Below are 19,132 nucleotides of genomic sequence, written 5' to 3'. Positions count from 1 at the left end.
AATCTTCCCCTATTTCTTTTTTTTTTTTCCTGGAACTGCAGCATCATACAAGCCCAGCAGGACAAACTGTTCTTGTGAAAAACTGTTTTTTCCTCTGATCTCTGAGAATCTGAAATGGACGGATTAAATGTTGATCCTCTGATTTTCCTTTTCCCTTGTCTCCATGCATACATTTTGCTCTTGCTAGCTTGCTGACCAGTCTTCAAATATATTGCTTGAATGGCCCCATTCCATTAGGGAACTGACATCTCTTGCTTTGGAGTGTTATTAATATCAGTCCTTGAAAACATTTAACCAATGACAATCTAACATTAGCTCACAATGGGATTTAAAGACATTATGGTTCATTAATTTATGGTTTAATGCTGGCTTCTTCCAATCTGTTGTCCTTTCTCATTACAAATGGCAAAACAACAAGCTATGAAGTCTACAGAGTCCTGCACAAAATGCTTGCATAAGTGCTTCATTTATTTACCAGTATGATTTATACATACAAATTCTGCCTGTTTTGCAAGTCAGTTGCCAAAGAATAACTGCTGGACTTATGACAGATACTATTTTTACTTCACTTTTCCTTGTTTTGCCTTTTCTCTTTCCGCACAAGCAATTTACGTATTATATTTTCCTCTCCCATAATTTCTTGATAAAATATGAGAAACATAACTGGTATCAATCAAACTCAACTGAATAAAAGCAATAATATTATTTAAACCTTTTGAAAGAAGACCTTCCTGAGCAGAAGGACAGGTTGGTAGTTACAACTGATTTAAGAAATGCAGGCAGAATGATGTTCAATTCTGTCATAACCCCAGCTCTTTGCAAAATTAGATCAATGTAATCGGGTTTTCATTGTTCAAAGAAAATAGAAGGAACAAAAAATATGTCAAAATGTCCTGTTTGGAAATTGGAATAAAATATTTCACGTCTTCATTTTCTGTTCTGACCTTTCCAGTATTGCCTCCTGGTAAGCAGGAAAGCGGCTGTGCTGAACAGGTCCAGGGAACCTTGGTGGACACCATGCTGTGTCCACCAAGGTTAACAGTGTGCCCTGGCAGCAAAGAAAGCCAACAGCACCCTTGGGCTGTACTAACACTGCAGATGGTGGATCAAAGGAAGCAATTATCTGCCTCTGTTATGCACGTTAGAGCATATCTCCAATGTTGATTCCAGCTGTAGTTCCACAGAACGGGAAAAATAACATGTTCAGTAAAGGGCTACCAAGATTGTTGGGGACTGCAGCACTTGTCCCGTGAGGAGAGGATGAGCAAGCTGGGCTTGTTCAGCTGGAGAAGAGGAGAGACTGACCTTCAGGAGACCTAGTAACAGCCTGCCTGCACCTACAGGAACTTACAGGAGGGACAACCAGACTCTTCACAGCACTGCATGGTGCAATGGGCGTAAACTGGGACAAGAGGTTCAGACTGGATATAAGGAGAAACCTTTTTCCGTGAAGGCAGTCAGGCAGCAGAACAAGCTGCCCAGAGAGGCTGTGCTGTCTCCATCCTTTGCAGTTTTCAAGACTCAGCTTAGCAACCCCATAGCTGACCCTGCTCTGAGCAGGAGGTTGGTCTAGAAGCCTCCTCTGCTGCCTTGCATTCTGAATTGTCCTACAATGTTACAAACAAAAGTGAATTCTCTTCCCAAATTCTGTTACATGCACTACACAGGTAAAACTCTGGAGAAACAGGACCTAGCACTAGGAATGAATTTCTCTGATAGATCAGTAAGATATTAGTATTCCAAGGTCAGAAAAAGGATGGATCTATCCTTGTTTCCAAAATGTTATTTTTTCTCTTGATATCTTCATTAAGTTTTGTGTACAATTTCAGTATTTGAGCTTTGGGGACCAAAACACTCTACTTTTTCCAATTTTGCAGTGTCTGAATTCTGGGATTAGTGTTTTTTGTATTATACAAGGTAACAGGCAATGCCAGAGATTATTGTACAGCCTGACTTTAACCCCATGCTGGCTAAGATATTAGAATGTTAATTAAGTATTAGCAATGACAGCCATAGGCTCACAGACAGAACAAACTCCCCTTAATTAAAATGCTTACTTAAACATAGCCAAGATTTTTCAACTTCAACATAAAACAAACAAACAAAAAACCTCCATGGTTACTTATAAATGCATTTTAAATACATTTTGCATTTAAATAAGCCCTTAAATCGTTATGATGTGAATCAGTCCTGCCAAAATTAAGCTCCCATTTTGATTGGAGGAATGAGTTTATTCAGCAAGATTTAGAGGTGAAAAAACAAACCAGTGGTAATGTGGTTACACATTAGTGCAACTCTGTATCATTCAGAAAGTGCCAATTCTGCTTAAACCTTACTTAAGTTGCTCCACCGGGTATCAATAATATGCACTGCCTAATGGAAATGCTTTTTTCTAATAAAGGGAAGCAGAATATATTTGTGGGCAACTTGGGGCAATCTCTTAGGACTGCCAGTACCTTAGCAAGAATGGTCTCTAATACAGGTTTCATTGCCTTTACTACTATTTTTCTTGTCATTTATTATCTCCCACTCTGACTGAAATACACTTGTAATGAATAATTTATAGCATTACACATTTACTCTCCCAGAAAATGCAAATCATAACTGCGTCTACATCAATAATAAAATGGGTAATCAGATACACTAAAAAAAGATATATAGCAAATGCTTACAGAGATTCACCAAAATTACCAACTATCCATTCTTTCATCACCATCTTGCTCATCACAGACCACTCTAATCCTTGAAAAGCCACTGAGCTACATCACTGTGGATTCTGTGACCAAGCCAATCTCCTTGAAAGTCTATGAACATAGCAAAGAGAGATCTTTATTTTTATTTTTTATAAAGGCCTGCTCGTACAGAGAAGCCTGAGAATAGACTACAACTAAGGCACTAAGAAATGGGCTACCTTCTCTTCCCCTTAAACAGCTACACACTTTTTTTTTTTCTTTGTGATGACTGAAAGATAGTTTCCATGAAAAAGATATGATCCGAAGACCAAGAACAAAAGCCGGTATGTTCTGTGTTTGCTATGTATATATGATATATATCATATGTAAGATGCCGAAAGGCAGGCAGGCATGAAAAACCCAGTCATGAAAAAGCACAGTCAGGTCTGCAGTGATCAACCATTCCTAAGCTTTCCAACAAATGGGTAAAACAACCAATATACATGGTAGTCTACAATAACAATACCTCACATTACCATACAGAAATTCATTATCTATCTCAGCTCAGACAATAGAAGTCTAAAAAGTTCTGAAGAAGTTCTGGGTCATGATTTTTTTTTCTTTTTAAAGGTAGAAGTATCAGTTTTTACTTGAAAATAATTAGTGATAAAATTAAGTGCACATAAAACTTCAGAGAAGAAAAAATTATCATTCAGTCTCATCTTCTTAAAATCTCACAAGAATTAACACCTTGCATTTTTCTAGTACCTCCTATTCACCAAGTACTTAGTGTTGGTGAAGATAAATAAATTAAATCTTGTATTTTATTTGTGGGTTAAATATTTTACAAGTACAAATTCTAAAGAAAACTCGTGGGTTGTTAATGCTTATCTAAGGTGTCTGCAGCAAAGTAAGGAACAGCACTCACGGATTCTGATTCCCCGTCCTGAGCTCTTCTTTCCAGGTCATTCTGACTGCAATTCAGTTTCGGTGCAATATGGAAAATGTTCAATGCAGACATTCTCTGCTTTACAGAAAGAAGGAGAAATAATTAAATGGACAATGAGTTGTTCCACTAGAAAAATCAACAGATCTAGCCATCTGCCTCCATCTTCCCAACTGTTGTAAGAGGAAGCAGCAAATTCTATGACCTTTCTGCTGGCTTCCCACAATAAGAAGTTCAGATTACCCCTGCTTTCAAGTGCAGTGAATTACAGAGCACATACTTCCTAACCCCTCATACTTTACTTGAATGAATGAATAAATGAGAAAAATGGAGTCAGTCATTTATGATTTCATTTAAGTGACACTGGTGAATTAAAAGTCAGAACAAAATCAGAGGAGAAAATAAACAGTAATAAAGGGAGTATGAAGAGGACAGAAGAGTTTGACTTTCTTTTCATCTGTGATCCTTACACAAGCAGCATTGACTTAAATGCTCTTAGATCATTTTTTGTTAATGAATTTACATGCAAGATGCAACAGAGTTAAAGGTGATAATTAATTTCCAACCTTAAGATCATGCTAATAGCGACTTTCTATCCACACAGTAGTCCTTGATTTCTTACACCCCTCCGGGATGGACCATTAGGTTTGAAATGCCCAATGCCACTTTCAGGACTATTATACTTTTGAACTAATTTTTACAAGAGGAAATGTTAACAGTCTGCCACCAAACACAACTGGGTACCAAAGTAGAACCCAGAACTTCATGGTCAGGTGCAGATGAAAATCTTGAAGCAGCTACCTTAACGAGTACATAAAAGATCGCTCATTTTTAAAGCAATGCTTACTGATTTTTATGCTGTACCTACACATCTGGGGAGGGGAATAATGTGATCATTTATGCTCATGAAAATTTTTCTTTAAAGCAAACTACATGAACTGCTAAAAAGATACTGTATTTATACAAGAAATAAAGCAAGAAAAATCTGCAAGCTCCCCTGCTTCACAGAAAAAGAAAAGTTCACACAAAGCAAGTGAAGGAGAAGGGAGGAAATAAAAAAGATGGGGAAAGGAAAGGGGCTTTCTGAAAAGGCATTAAAAAAAAAGAAGAAAAAAAAAAAGTAGTAATAGTTTGCAAAAAGAACCTCGAGGAAGAGTAACTTCTGAAATGAAACTTATCTATGGGTAATTTGTCTTAGAGGAAGCTGGTGTGAAGCACCTCAATGAGGAAGCTCAATGAACAGATGGGAGCTACTCTGGTTTTCAGAAGTAAAGGTGAACGAAGTAGGTAGAATCATTCAGATACCTTTTTTGTAAAATTCAGATACTTTCTGAAGGGAAAATCTGAACTCTCCATTCTTTTTCTAACCAGTTTAACTCCTTAAACAGCTCATTGTGGGATAATGAGAGACTCAATAAAGAGTCTGAATGTCCCCCACGAGGCTTGTAGGAACTCATCTAGTTTTACCTCCAATTCCTAATTCTCTCAATTTCTTAAAGTTTGGGAAAGATACTCAGGCCATTCTTTCCTCAAATGGAGCAGCTCAAACAATATTTTCCTTGTTTCAGCAGATCTGGGCAGACTGCAGAGACTTGCTAAATAATGGTTCTGTTAAGACTGCGTTTCAGATTAAAGTAATTTCAATTGTACATTTAAAGACTTTAATGAATGGATTTAAAATGTGTTCAAACGTGTAAGTATAATTTAAACAGTAAATTCCAACTTACAAAAACTGTATTGAAACTTGGAGACATTTAGCAGGAAAATAAATGACTTGTTTAAAGTTCCAAAGATAGCTGCTAAATTAAACCTTTTCCCCTCAGTTTTCATTTCATTGCGCCTCTTTCATTTCAGATGACAATCTTACTCCACACGTGGATGTGCCCTGTTCTGCACTCTACCTCCACAATAGCCACATTCAAAGTCTCTCTTCCTACCTGCAAGGTGTTCAGTGACCATACTAGACGTTGCCACATTCCAGGACAAATCCAGGGTCAAGAGTCCACAAGAAGAGCTCGTTACCAAGTGGAAAGTTCCTCTGTGCAGAAGTCAGAGGACTGCAACCAACTGCCAAAGAATAAAAGACATCTCAGAATTAACATTTTCTGCTCCACCTGCTAGGTGCAGATCTGTAACCTTCCATCTCTCAGGAAACATGTTATGGAGTGTGCATGTAAAAAAACAGCCCAGTTTTCCTTCTAAATGCCCTATGAGAACAGAAACAAATTGCATGCATGATTTCTCCCCCTGACCCCTAAAGGATTAGAAAGAAGCATCTGTGCCTGACAATTCTGTTATCTAGTTTATTGTGAAGGAATATTAGTTTTGACTGGATTATTATCATTGTGTCTAGAGCAGAACAGGCTACCATTCCTGTGAATTTTAGCTCTGGTCAAGGAAACACAAATGAAATGATTAGCCATGGTTCCAGGAAGTCACTGTGCTGCAAAAAAAAAAAAAAATCTCAATGGAGTTAAACTGGTGTGTAAGTCTCACACTAACTCGTCATATAGGGGTCATTTTTACCCTCAAACAAGCTTCGTTAATCTGATTAAAGGTATATCTGTTTTTAGCCACACTTAAGATGCATTTTAGTTTTAGTCAGTTACTTAATAATATTGAGGATTTTTCTCAGTTACAGGACCTATTCATGAAAAAATCTGATATATAACAAAGACTGAATGAATTTGTCTTTATAGAAGGTAAATCTTTAAATTTGACCTTTAATCAGAGGATATAAAGATGTTTTACCAGGGCAGCTGAGAATTATTATCCACTGACAACATTTGGAGAAGCTAAGGTGCAGAGTCTGGAATTTTTTTCTTATCATGTTTCAAGTCACTGGAAAAGCAGAAACTAAGCAGCAGTACCCTGAAATTCAAGAGTTTTATATCAGATACAGTAATACACTGCTTCTCTGTTCTCTGTGTGGCCTGCACTTTGGAGCAGAATAAGGACTAATATATATAATCACCTTGATATGGTCTAACAGGTTACTGTGACTCAACTGAACCACACTGTGTGCATTTACATTTATTCTGCTCTCACCATGAGCAAAATCTGTTTCAGTTTAAGATTCCTTCATTGCTGACTAAATACAATTAAATTTGCTTTTTGTTTGCCACAGGCTAAGCATGAACTCATAAACAATACTGCAAGTCAGGCACTATGCAGTAACTTGCTAAATCGCAGCAATTTGGTCACTAGGATAAGCTCTCATTTTGATGAGGAAAATCATGGTAATCTCATTTTGTTCAAGACCTAAAGACCTTCCCTGGTAGAAGTCTATCATACACTAACTGATACCATTATTTATGTTGACTGATCACCGATGGCTCACTATTTTGATCACTGATCTGTAGCCTTTAAAATATATCTATGACATGCATACATAATAATCCTATCTACAATGTTTAATATGTTCATCAACACCTCATTGGAATTGGAGTTCTCAGATTTTTTATGTCCCTGTATCTTGCAGCTTTGCAAATCAAGTAGGTATTCCTTCAGAGGCTAAATATCAAGGCTGGGGGAAACAGCGCAAGGACCTGAATCTTCAGAATATTTATACAGCAGACAAATTTTTGCTCTTTCCTCCCTGCCCCGTGAGTCCACTCAGTTTTCCCCTCTGGAATTCTATTCATTTATTTATTTATTAACTAAAGGATATTGAGAGAGTAATGTGCTATGTTCTAACTGGCTAATCTTCACCTATAACAAAAAATGCCTACTATTATGGTTTCAAAATGTAGAAGAGTGTCTACAGACAAGCCATAGAAATCCTGTTCCTTGAGCTCTAGACAGGACAAGGAACAAGTTTTATAGCACTTGACTGCTGGGGCTCCACAAGATAGACGGAATAGGATGCAGGCCTCTGTTCTCATCTTTATGACAGGGTGAGTGGATTATTTCAGTTAGATGACGCATTCCACGAGCAAACACAAACACAGAACAGATGTCAAAAGAAAACACATTTCTTTTCATGCAGAAACAGCAGATGGAAGCCTGCATTACAAAGCCTGCAAGGTAGGGCATTCATTTAATATCGGCTCATACTTCCTGATCATGCTTATGCTTACTTTGTATCACCTCATCTGGTGTTTTTCTTACATTTTCTTGCTTGGAAACAGAAAGGGTATTCTGGTGTGATACTCTTCTAGAGACAAACCCCTCACTGAATAGTTTCACATTACTTTAATTAACGGACACCACACTGTCTGGGTTCCCAACAGTCACAGTTTCTATTTATTGGGAAACCTTTAACTCTCAGTGAGGACGATCATTATCTGATACTCTACAAGTGAAGTGTCTGATGAGAAGAGCATGATTAATCAGAAAGTATTCTGAACAGCTAGGCTTTTGGTGACAGGCCCATAATCACAGAGGCATTAAGAATGTGCACGAAAGCAATTTTGTGATTAACACACACATGATTCTGGCCACTGCTGCATGGAAAACAAAGTGCTGAGAAGGACAAGCAGACAAAAAGTGAGCAAAATTTCTTCTTTCCACAATTTTGCAAGTGAGATCTGAACTGAGTAGGAATAAAACTGCAGTCACCTACTCCATTCAACCTACAAGAACATTAGCTACATAAGCTAGTAAATAACAAACTTTATTTTCCTGTATCCAAAACTACTGACACTCCTTGCTCATTCCCTTATGGCTTAGAATATGTCATGTAGTAAGATTTAAAAAGTTTTATGTTTAGCTGCAAAAAAAGCTAGGCTATGCAGAGCAAACCAGCATTTATTAGAGTCAGCCTGCCAAAATGGGTCTGCCAAGATCCTCTCACCAAATGACAGAAAAGACACCTCACTGTGGTAACTTCATGATTTTTCTGTTACGTGTTTTCTTTACCCATTTTTGTCAATTAATTAAGATGGTAGCTTGTCTTGCTGTCTTCCAGGCTGCCTAACAGAGAATCATGACCAAGTATTGATTCTATTAACTTGTCAGGGACATCTACAAGATTTCCAGAAGGTAAATATTTCTGGTACCCTCACTTCCAAAGGCTTCTTTTATAACAAGGAAACACAGTAAAGGATCAAAACCTGGAAGTTTTGACTTCTTTTGGATCATCGTACTCCAGTGTTCTTTATCACCCCTAAAACTCTTGCTACAATATTGCAACAAGAGAAGTATGCATTTACGTGATCACTAACCTTATCAAAACATCTGAAGGTACAAAGGAGTTATTGCAAAGCTATGCTAAAATATGATTTTTTACACTTCCACGGTAAATAGAATATGGTTTAATCCTTTTTAAGCTACCTTAGGACATAAGAACATGCAAACAAGTAGCTTGCTGTGAAGTAATAAGTGTCCTGAAAGTTTCCATCTTAACAAACATCACACTAACATTTTGTGTGCCACAGTCTGAGAAGGGGACGTTTGGAAATACCTATTACAGATGCTTCCACTCTTGAGTTAATAGATCTATGCCTACAGGCAAAAGTATCTTGAAAATTATTTGAGACACTCTCCACTGCTGTAATCCTTGCACAGCCCTTCACCCTAGCATAGAGTGGGTATGAAATACAGCAGCATTTTTCAGCCACTTTGTCCTCATTTTGCACAGATGTAAATGACTGCAAAGGTGCAGAGCAATGGAGAATCTGGCACTTTATAAATATTAATTAGCAAAGAATTACACTGCCCCTTTGTGGTGCTAAGCATTATCATTCCCATTTTACAAATGGTGCTGCAGTCACTGAACAAGGTTAATTTAGGAGTGCACAATGGCATAAGACAATGACTGAGCCAGGAATAGAATAAAGGCATCTCAGAGATGCTTGGTAGTACTGTGAGCCATACAGTTCCACCTCTGCACATTTGCATTTTTTGGTTTGCCCGTCTTGCTGTGTCTGTTCCCCAAAACAGCTTAAATGACATCATGTTGCTGTCTCTTTACCTGGGGAAAATAATGTGAGATTCCCTGCAGCAAAAACCTGTCAGTGTCACAGCACAGCACAACCAGCCAGGGATGGTTTCCCCAGGGACAAGAGGCATGACAGCCAACAAGCAAAACTAGCAGCTCTAAGGGGCTTTTTGTTGACAGAAGGTTAGTTTTAAAATAAGTATTATCATGTTAATTGTGCTATTTCCATTGACTCTCCAACTTTAAAAGTCATTAGAAAGCAGCCTCCACAATCTAATGACTAAGGTGCATTATAAATAGCAGGCATCTCAAAAGATTCAAAGGGCTGATGGAGCACACAAAAACCTTGATATTTTGATGAATCTTGGATTTTTGCAACTTGCAATACAAATCAAGATCTCCTGCATGCTAGGCAGAAATACTGTGGGGGTTTTTTGTGCTGTGAGGTACAATTTTGCTAACGCCTTCCTGGAATAAGTGTAAGGACTGTCCAGCAGTTCACATCACAAGCACTCCCAGTTAATATCCATTTGAAGAGTGCTTGGTCCTGTATTGAATTGATCTGTATGTCTCTGAGCTGATGACAGTCACTGATGTTTTAACTTAGACAAATGCATTGTCAATTGCTTTGAACCTTTTATAATTAGTGCACCTGGACAAACAAGATTGAACTTTTATAAAATAAAAATGGTTATGTTTTAAATCTATGCAAAGCGAGTACAAATGAGTATATAATGTGTGTTTGTCTTCCCTGTATCAGCCAGCAGCATTATGCCCCCTGTGTTACAGAAGATAGTGAGTGCCAGTGACTAATGTTTTAAGGGCAATACTGTCCTGTGGAAAAATACATCAGCACATTCACAGAGCTGTAATACACAGGAAGACTTTGGGCTGTCACCTTTTCAAATGCAACAGACTCTATTGTACAAACACTACTGGTTTCAGGATTACAAAACCTGACAGCTTTTCCTGGACTACTAACGGGCACAAACACTCTAGGATAATTATTATCAAATTATTTATTTGATACGGGCCCTTTTTCTTTCTTTAATAAAGATATTAAAATGACAACAAGAAAACATTGGCTGCAGATCCACTTAATGTGAAAAAGACAGTCCTTGCCTTCACCGAGAAACAGAAACAAGCAGATGGTGACCTCGGTATTAATGGCTCATAGCAGGCAAAATTCCCATTGGCACAGAGGGGTCTGTGACATTGCAATGAGCACAGAGCATTTCATAAACCCAGTGCTGAGCACCACAACAGTGCCCTTCCCACCATGCTTAGAGGAAATTCACCAGCCCAGTGATCTAGATGTTCATGTTTTCCACTCCAAAGTCCCATGTCTCTGTCTCTGTCTTGTTTCAGTTTGTGAATGTGGGTATGTCTCCTTTTCTATGCACAAACACACACTTAGAGCCTCAGCAAATGCTTAGCAGCAAGAACAATCTAAGGCTACGGCTGCACAGATCTAATTTATATAGTATTTGACCCAAAAGCAAACTGAGTACTGTGGATTCTACACTTCACTCTAATACTATGTTGAAGCTGAGAAACATGGCACACAATGAAAATCAAATGTTATAAAACCACTACATTTAACTGTAAGCAATGCACTTTAGGAAATGCAGCATTGCTTCTCAAAAATGAACTTCATCGACTGTAACTGCTGTTAATAGAAGCAGCCACCTCTCAAAAGAATTTGCATTTTTAATGTTGAATGAATTGTGACAGGACATCCTTAACTGCCTACTGACATGTCAAGGAAAGGACTAATAATGATGTCCTCCCCCTTCTTCATTCTTAAGCTTTGCATTACAAATACCAAATATTCAAACATTATGAGCATCTTCTCCTGCCTCCCCTAAATGTCATAACATCAGTGTTACTAATACAGTGTAAACATGGTTTTGTGCTTCTCAATTTAACTTTTGGTGCTGCTGTTGGACAACTAGTATGAATAAACTCAGCAAGAAACCAAAAAGGAAGGAAAGGGAATTTTATTTCAGTCAAAACTCATTTCACTCACAGTCATTCTCTCACAGATTTAACTCATTGTTTTAAGCTCATTCTTTCATATTCACAAGCACTAAGTAGCCTGGCCATGACAAACAAGGACAGCAGCTGTCATGTCCTTGTAACATCTTCCAGGTCCTTCTTAGATTGGAGATCATGGTCATAATGTTTGGATGTGCCTTTTATATCCTTGGCTTACGGCTTGTCAACCTTAAGACTGACAGTGACTGTGAAATACTCTCTTAATTTTTTCCCACCTCTCTGAATCAATAAACACCACTGATGATTTACTCACTGCCTTTTGTTTCTTTATTATGGGGGTTTATAGTTTTAATTCTTTATCTTCCTGCCGTATTTTCTTTAGATGAGAAAAGCCCAGTAAATACATGCTTTTAGGTGAGGAAGAACCTTTTAAAAAAAGGTCGTTTTGAGTTTTGCAGAGAACAGCAAACAGTAACTGGCTCACTACACAATGAGCCCAGGAGCTCAGGAATAGTACATGACTTGAAAGCAGTCAGGGCATGAAGGATTCTTCCGCTACATTTTTTTATTTGTTAGTAGTTAGACATGGCTGTCTTTATGCTGATGCAGTTCCCAAGCACTAGGACCAGATGCACTGAACACTTGTAGTTCTGAGACCACCTGCCAGCAAAGGAATAGAACTATTGTTTGCTGAACAAGGCAAGGGCACCTGCTGATAAGATGCACTGCTGCATATCAAGCAACCATCCCCACATTCCCTACAGCCCTAAATAATGTTATGATCTAAAAAACTACGATGAGTTTTTCATGCGGATTGTCTCCCATGTGAGGAATTGTGCATGTCTGTGAATGAAACCAGTGTGAGTGTGAAAACTGCAAGCTGAGAATTGGAACGAGCTGGGGGAAAACTCACTATAGTCCTAAATGACGATATAATGTAAATACTTCTCTAGTCCTATATATGGCTGAGAAACCTACCCTTAAGACACTAGATCCCACTTCCTCACAATCCTGGCAAATTCTGTGAAGCAGAGGAAGGGTCCTGCTGCCCACAATCAGTCAAACTCAACTTTGTTCCTTAGGTCTCTTCCTATTTGCACCGTAAAGAAAAGAACCACATGTTTCAAACAAGCTGAGTCATCACACGCTTTACAGAGTTAAGCACGTAAGTAGAAGAGTAGCTAAGAAAAATATAGATGCCAGAAAAGAAAAAATACGCATTTTTCTGTAGAGGCTGTTGAAATAAGATGCAATGTTGGTACAGAAGGAAGCACTTAGCTGCTAAATGTTTCACCTTCAGGAAATTACAGTCAGTTATACCATCATGCCAAAACCACCAGCAAGCCACCCCAAAGATTAGCTGAGGGTGTCCTTTACAGACAGGCTCTCTGAAGATAATAAACATTCAGAAAAGCTTGGTTAGACCGTTGACCTGAATCTGCCTAGACCTTTTCTACAGCAAGATAATCTAAGAGACAAAAGGCTTAAACTGAAGAAGGGACAGGTTTTATAAATACTTGTAAAATACAAGTAACCCAGTTTTCAAAGTGTAAAAAAAAAATAAAATTCAAAGTGAATACTTCGGAAAAATAGGAAATAAAACAGTTTCATAAACAACTCTCCCCTCTGCCCATTGTGTCCCTAGAGACAGATCCTTGCTGGTAGGCATAGCTTTGGATAACGAAGTAACTTTCTGAACTGCGCTGAACTTTGCCAGTCTCCTCTGATCCCAAGGAAGTTCATTCTGTTATCTCAGAGACCTGCTGTCTGCTCCTCTGAGCAGTCCTGCAGTCCCTGTAGGCTGCAGCCTCCCAGGCCCACACTGGGACTCTCCTCCTGCCATACCTTACGACCCTGGAATCAGCTCCCTGAAACAGGCCCTGTAGCTCCCCAAAGATACACCCACCCCCCTGCTGTCATTTCCAAGGGCTCTCCTTTTATGATTACTTCTTGAAGGGATACAGCATGCAACTGAGAACACTCACCCAAAACAAATACCATCTGTCACATCTGGGAATTTTAATTTGTGTATGCATTGACCTGAGACAAGCTCTGTAGGCAAGAACTGAACTAGATGCAGTAATAAATTTGCTTCCCCTAAGCCAGTTCCTTCAGATCTCCTAGTAAATACAAGAAGAAAACAGTTTCCGCAGACCTAATATTCTACAATAGGGTGAGTTATTTTTGGAGCAAGCAAGTCGTATAGGCTTTGACGGAAGTAATGGGGCCTGGACATCCCCATCCATCCCCTTACAAAGGCCAAGTTACACCACAGTTACTCTAGAAATATTATCATCTTCCACATTGATAATACAACGGAGAATATACTATGTTAATCATGCAACAGGCAAACGTAGTGGTGCATTGAGAATGTCCCCGTGACACGGTCTGACAAACAAATGGCCTTGTCACATAGCCAAATCTGCACCCATCACCTGAACTGCAGTTGTAGGGTGGCTGTCATGTCATCTGTTAGTTGTGTGATGGGGATGGGAGAAGGACAGACAGCAGGACAGAAGGATAGACTGAGGAACCGGAGGAAGCCTGGGAGGAAACCTGTCATGAGTTCTGCTCCCAAATACAATGGAAGATACCGTTGTTTTGGAGGAGTTGGGATGAGGATGCCAGTTCTATTTTTTTGGAAGTTGTAGATGAGGGTATGCCTAAACAGTCCTTAAATTAGAAGCCTAAACGTTAGGCACACTCTACTCCAGCCTCTGGGCAACAATGACCAGGTTGGCCTAAAATCTGTATCTACAGTTGCATGAGTTTGAATCTCTTTCCAGATGGAATCTCCCATTTTTTCTAGGGAACCACACCCTGATTTCATACAAGAGAACTAAACTACAAAGGGATAGCAACTTCTGTTATCGATCATGTTACTGGCATCTGAAATGTCTTCAGCAAATAATCCAAACAAAGCTTTAGCAATCAATCAAAACTTTTTCAACAACTGAGTGCATCGGGATTTTCTTTCACTCTTAAAAGAAAATAGAAAGAAAGAAAGAAAGAAAGAAAGAAAGAAAGAAAGAAAGAAAGAAAGAAAGAAAGAAAGAAAGAAAGAAAGAAAGAAAGAAAGAAAGAAAGAAAGAAAGAAAGAAAGAAAGAAAGAAAAAGTAGCAGTAGTAAAATAAAAAGGTGGCTGACAGGACTCATGCAGGAAATTCCATGGAGGGGATTCACAATGGAACCCCAGTGGACAGTGGAAAAGCAAGGCCATTCAAAAATGCCAGCAAAGTTATAGCTCCAGCAAATGATCTGCAAGTCTGGAATATGAGGAAATTGCTGATGGTGTCAACTTTCTGTTCTAAAATAAAGGTATGGGAATATGACAATAATGCAGATGCAAAGGGGAACTGCATCTTGAATTGAGAAGGGAGACCAGTCTGTATCTCCTCTACTGAGACAGATGCCTAGGACAGTACTTTTCTCCAGCTACTTTTTTTTTTCTTTTTCAGTAAAATTATTTGCATAGTAGGACACAGGTTATGACTGTCCTCAGATACAGAATATTCAATAAACCGTCATAGTAACATCCGTAAGTCAGAAGAAATGAGGGCCAGAACTCTAGTCAGCTGATTAAATATTTCTTATTTGCCATTCTCAGCACTTCAAACTGCCATAACATACTCTGAGAAGTTTCTTTAACTATTCAATAGAGTGGTTTCATCGCCTATCTCTCCCCAAATATTTCAACTTAAAAATGCACTCACCTCTATCACCTGGTAATAACCACATCATTTAGATAAGGCCCAGGTAGCTAATGCCATTCCTCATACAGTAACAACCCTATCAACACTCTGAAGTAGTAGACAGATTTTAGCTGCTAGTTTGTCAAAACATTTCCACGACTAGCTACAAGTGATAAGCTTTTAGGTGGGAAAAGTTGGGAGAAAAGTCACCTAAAATTCAGGTGCTGCATCAAACAAACTTTTAACATGACAGCCACATGATGATACTGAGCCAGCCTGCAGCTTGCATCGCAAATGATGAGAGCTGAGTTTGATAGTCTGACGAGCAGCTCCACAGGAATCTTTCTTTACTATGGATTGTGACCAGTTTGCATTAGTCAATAATTAGAAGAGAAGTAAAGGAACCCTTCCATCAACCACAGAGCTAAGAACAGCTGAGCAAATGCAAAAAAATAAAATAAAAGAACAGAGTGATTCTCAGAGGGAAAAAATATTTTCATAGCATCTTACCTGAGACACATCTGAAGTTTAAAAATAAGCATCACTGAAAACTGCAGGCTATTTAGTCTTTTCTTTTTGTTAAAATTGAGTGTATTGTGATAAAAACCAACCACAACAGAGGAAATGCTTTATCAGTGTTCCTCTTTAAACAAGTATGTGCATATTAACTATTTAAGAGCTCAGAAAAATAGTGAGATGTATCAGTTTTGATCACGATACGCTATTTGTCAATTTTTAATTAATTGTAATTTTTCATTATAATCTTTCTGACTCTAAACAACCATGAATATGAATCCACAATACTCCACAGCAAACCAAGCACCTCCTCTTAGAGATACACATAATTACTGTATCAGGTGACAAATGTTACAACTATATTGGTATTACAGCCAGAAGTGGTACAAATGTCCCTGCAGCTAAGACTGCTTTTCTCTTGTTGCCCTTTATATTGAACAGGAAGTCGAAGAAACTCTAAGACTCTGTACCTCTGGCAATGAAAAATTATTGACTCATCCTGCAATTTCTTAAAACTCCAGCAAATTCTCAGTACAGAAATCAGGCAGGTGACGTGGCTATCCAGCTCTCATTAATCTGCCCTCTGGCATGTGTCAGTGTTCTGAGAGATTTTTGTATTATGTTTTAATAATGCCTTTCAAAATGTATTGAATGTGTAAGTAATTTTTCACTGAAGGACATTTGTGTGGTAGTCCCTAGACATAGGCTAATTATTTTTCCTTGTGTATTTTTTAAAGAATAACCAGCTTCAACAATGCAAGAGTCGTATTTTGACATCACTCAGACTCATGTTATTAGATTTGTTTGATCTTTAGAGGACAGCAAACAACAAATTTAGAAATTTAAATGAACCAGCTCCACTAAGTTATTATGCCTATGTTCATTCACCTACAAATTCCAAAGTTATAATGAATAAGAAACAGGGTTGAATTGGATAGAAAAAGAAGCTAGCTCCATCAGATGAAACTCCAGAGAATATATTCAGGGTAATGTTATTTTTTATTTCCACAGTTGCTTCTTTTAATAAAGTATCTCAAAATAGTGAAGTATCACTGAGAGTGGAGGGGAGATGGAGAGAGGAATCTGTCCACAGTATCTCCAGGGGGGCATGTATGCTATTTATAGCCCAGCTTTTGACTTCTCTAACTCTAATGTAACATCTATTTTTGTCCTCTTTCTGTATCATTAACTGGGTCTTGGCAGAAGAACCTTAATAGCATTGTTTAGAAATGTTCCAGTCCCATGATTTTCCTTATTAGAACCTCTGCCCTCTGCAGAATTATTGATGTAATTCTAATTAGCTTGCAATGCTTACAATTAGAGAACCTATAGTTGCACTAGTTAAAAATAAATAAATAAAAATGGATATAATCACTCTAAAGATTAATAAAGCCTCAGTATTAATTCTCACTATGTCTGCTCATTTCCAATATAAATTGTATTTGCTATGAAGAAAGTAGAAGTGTGAAATCACTAAAATTGTGCCAATTCAAATGTCTATGGCACATACAAATAAAGCACCAGATAAATAGCCCTGACAAATTCCAATGTTTCAGAGACAACATCTATTTTACTTCTGCTAGTGCATGGGCAATTTGCCTAGTTCATGTAGTAAAGAAAAAGCAGGTCAGTTTTTACAGTTAATCACCTGAAGAAAGGAATAATCATTTAGTACATCTGCCAAGAAGAAACACCAGAAAGAAGGATTTTGATGATCTATTTCAATTTCTCTTCAATTACATTTTCTTTAACAGATATACTGCAGGACAAAAGTATTCTGTCAATTCACTGTAGATTAAAATCAACAAATCAAATGGACCATGAATTCTCTTCTGCTTTCTTTATAGATTTTGAGGAACTATTTAGCTACATCTGAGTCTTTGCTGCCTATCTTCTAAACATGTTGTGTCCTTCTTCATAAATGAAACAGCAAACAAACTGTGTGCTTACTTAACAGAAGTATGTCAGGCCAGACCAAGACAGACAGAATGTTTATTGTGTAGAACTGTGTCATTTTTAACTTTGCTAATGTCTAGACACAGCTAAATGAAACAGCACATAACCTACCCAACCTGACAGCCTTTCAGGATCTCAGGCAGATGTATCCTAGTAACTATGACAACTGATACTACTTCTGTCTTTCCTCTCCATATTCTTTATGATCAAATCTTTGAAGAAACTTGTTTCTAGAGTTCTCCTTTTTTTCCTCTGCTACAGATTTACTGTGTTGAACAAAAAATCAGTGAATGATTTTGTTTTGTTTCAATACATGATCTGAAGGCTCAATTCGGAGAACACTTGATTTTCTGGCTTCCATTCCTCTATGCAGTAGAAAATAAAAGTTTCAAAAGATCTTCACTTTCCAATACCTAATTTCCCAATACTGTAAGCAAAGCACTGTATCCTATCTAAGCTTGTTAAGCTAATGCTATTGGTTGACAGTTCTGAGCAAGCAGCTCTTAGCCACCTGGAAGGATTTGTTTATCAATGAGACATTCAAACTAAGTAACACTCAATCAGCTGCTCAGTCAAAATTTGCTTTGGAAATGAGAGGATTAAAAAACAACAACAAAAAAGCATTACTCAGACAGTGCTTACTCTCATAGCTTCACAAAGTACACACAATTTGATGTATAGACTTACCTCCATCATCCATTGTCTTGTTTTCTGTAGTTCAAACTGCATTATCAGGTACAGGTTCCTTCCCATTCACATCTCTTATAGGCACATCTGTCTCAGCTCCATCACTTTAGCTTCCTCTCTTTGGTGATATTCATCTTATCTTTCTTGGAAAAAAAAATGGCCAAATGTTATCTTTTATGTTCAATCTGATGATATGCCCTAGGAACCCCATAGAAAAGGAGCTCTGGGGAAAAAAAAGAAAAAAGAAAAAAAAAAAAGAAAAAACCAACACATTACCTTACTTTCAGATAACTTAATCTTGAAAAACTCTCATCTACATATCTTTGTTTATTTGACATGAAATGTAATGTTAGGCATATATGTGACTTATTAATCTTCTCCTCTCACATAGAGCGCAATAAAAGCTCTCCAAAATAGCTCCTTTCTGTATGACTCTGGTAACAGTAGTCAGATGTACTTGATCTCTGTCCCATCAATTAAAGTCCTGTTGGACAGGTATTCATTATGCAGCCCTGTGAACCATACAGAGATGACAATAGAATTGGAATAAAGGTGTATAAAGTGTTTATGGTGCATTCTGGAGGGAAATCTTTCACTGTTTCATTTAAAGAACAAATTGCACATCTTGCTTTCTTAATGGGGTTGGTACAGGCATTGAGCTGATTGGCGTATCTACTTAGTCTCATGCATTTGTAAGGGCATCTGAAAAGATGAAGTTCTAAATTCAACTCTTATTGAAAGTACTGAGAGAATTAACCTGTACACCAACACATGCAGCATGGGG

The 19,132-nt window shown here is 37.9% G+C and overlaps 1 long non-coding RNA gene across 1 annotated transcript; it reads right to left on the bottom strand.

Annotated features, from left to right (window-relative positions):
* Positions 1–3,611: 3,611 nt before the first annotated feature.
* Positions 3,612–18,446, bottom strand: LOC311210461. The gene is made up of 3 exons (XR_014618530.1): positions 18,349–18,446; positions 5,556–5,685; positions 3,612–3,696 (listed from the first exon to the last, which is right to left on the bottom strand). It is a non-coding gene; the product is annotated as an uncharacterized lncRNA (long non-coding RNA).
* Between the last annotated feature and the right edge of the window lie 686 nt (positions 18,447–19,132).

The sequence above is a fragment of the Netta rufina genome (assembly GCF_964035555.1).
Source record: "Netta rufina genome assembly, chromosome: 5".
Taxonomy (NCBI): Eukaryota; Metazoa; Chordata; class Aves; order Anseriformes; family Anatidae; genus Netta; species Netta rufina.
This window is presented reverse-complemented; position numbering and strand designations above follow the sequence as displayed.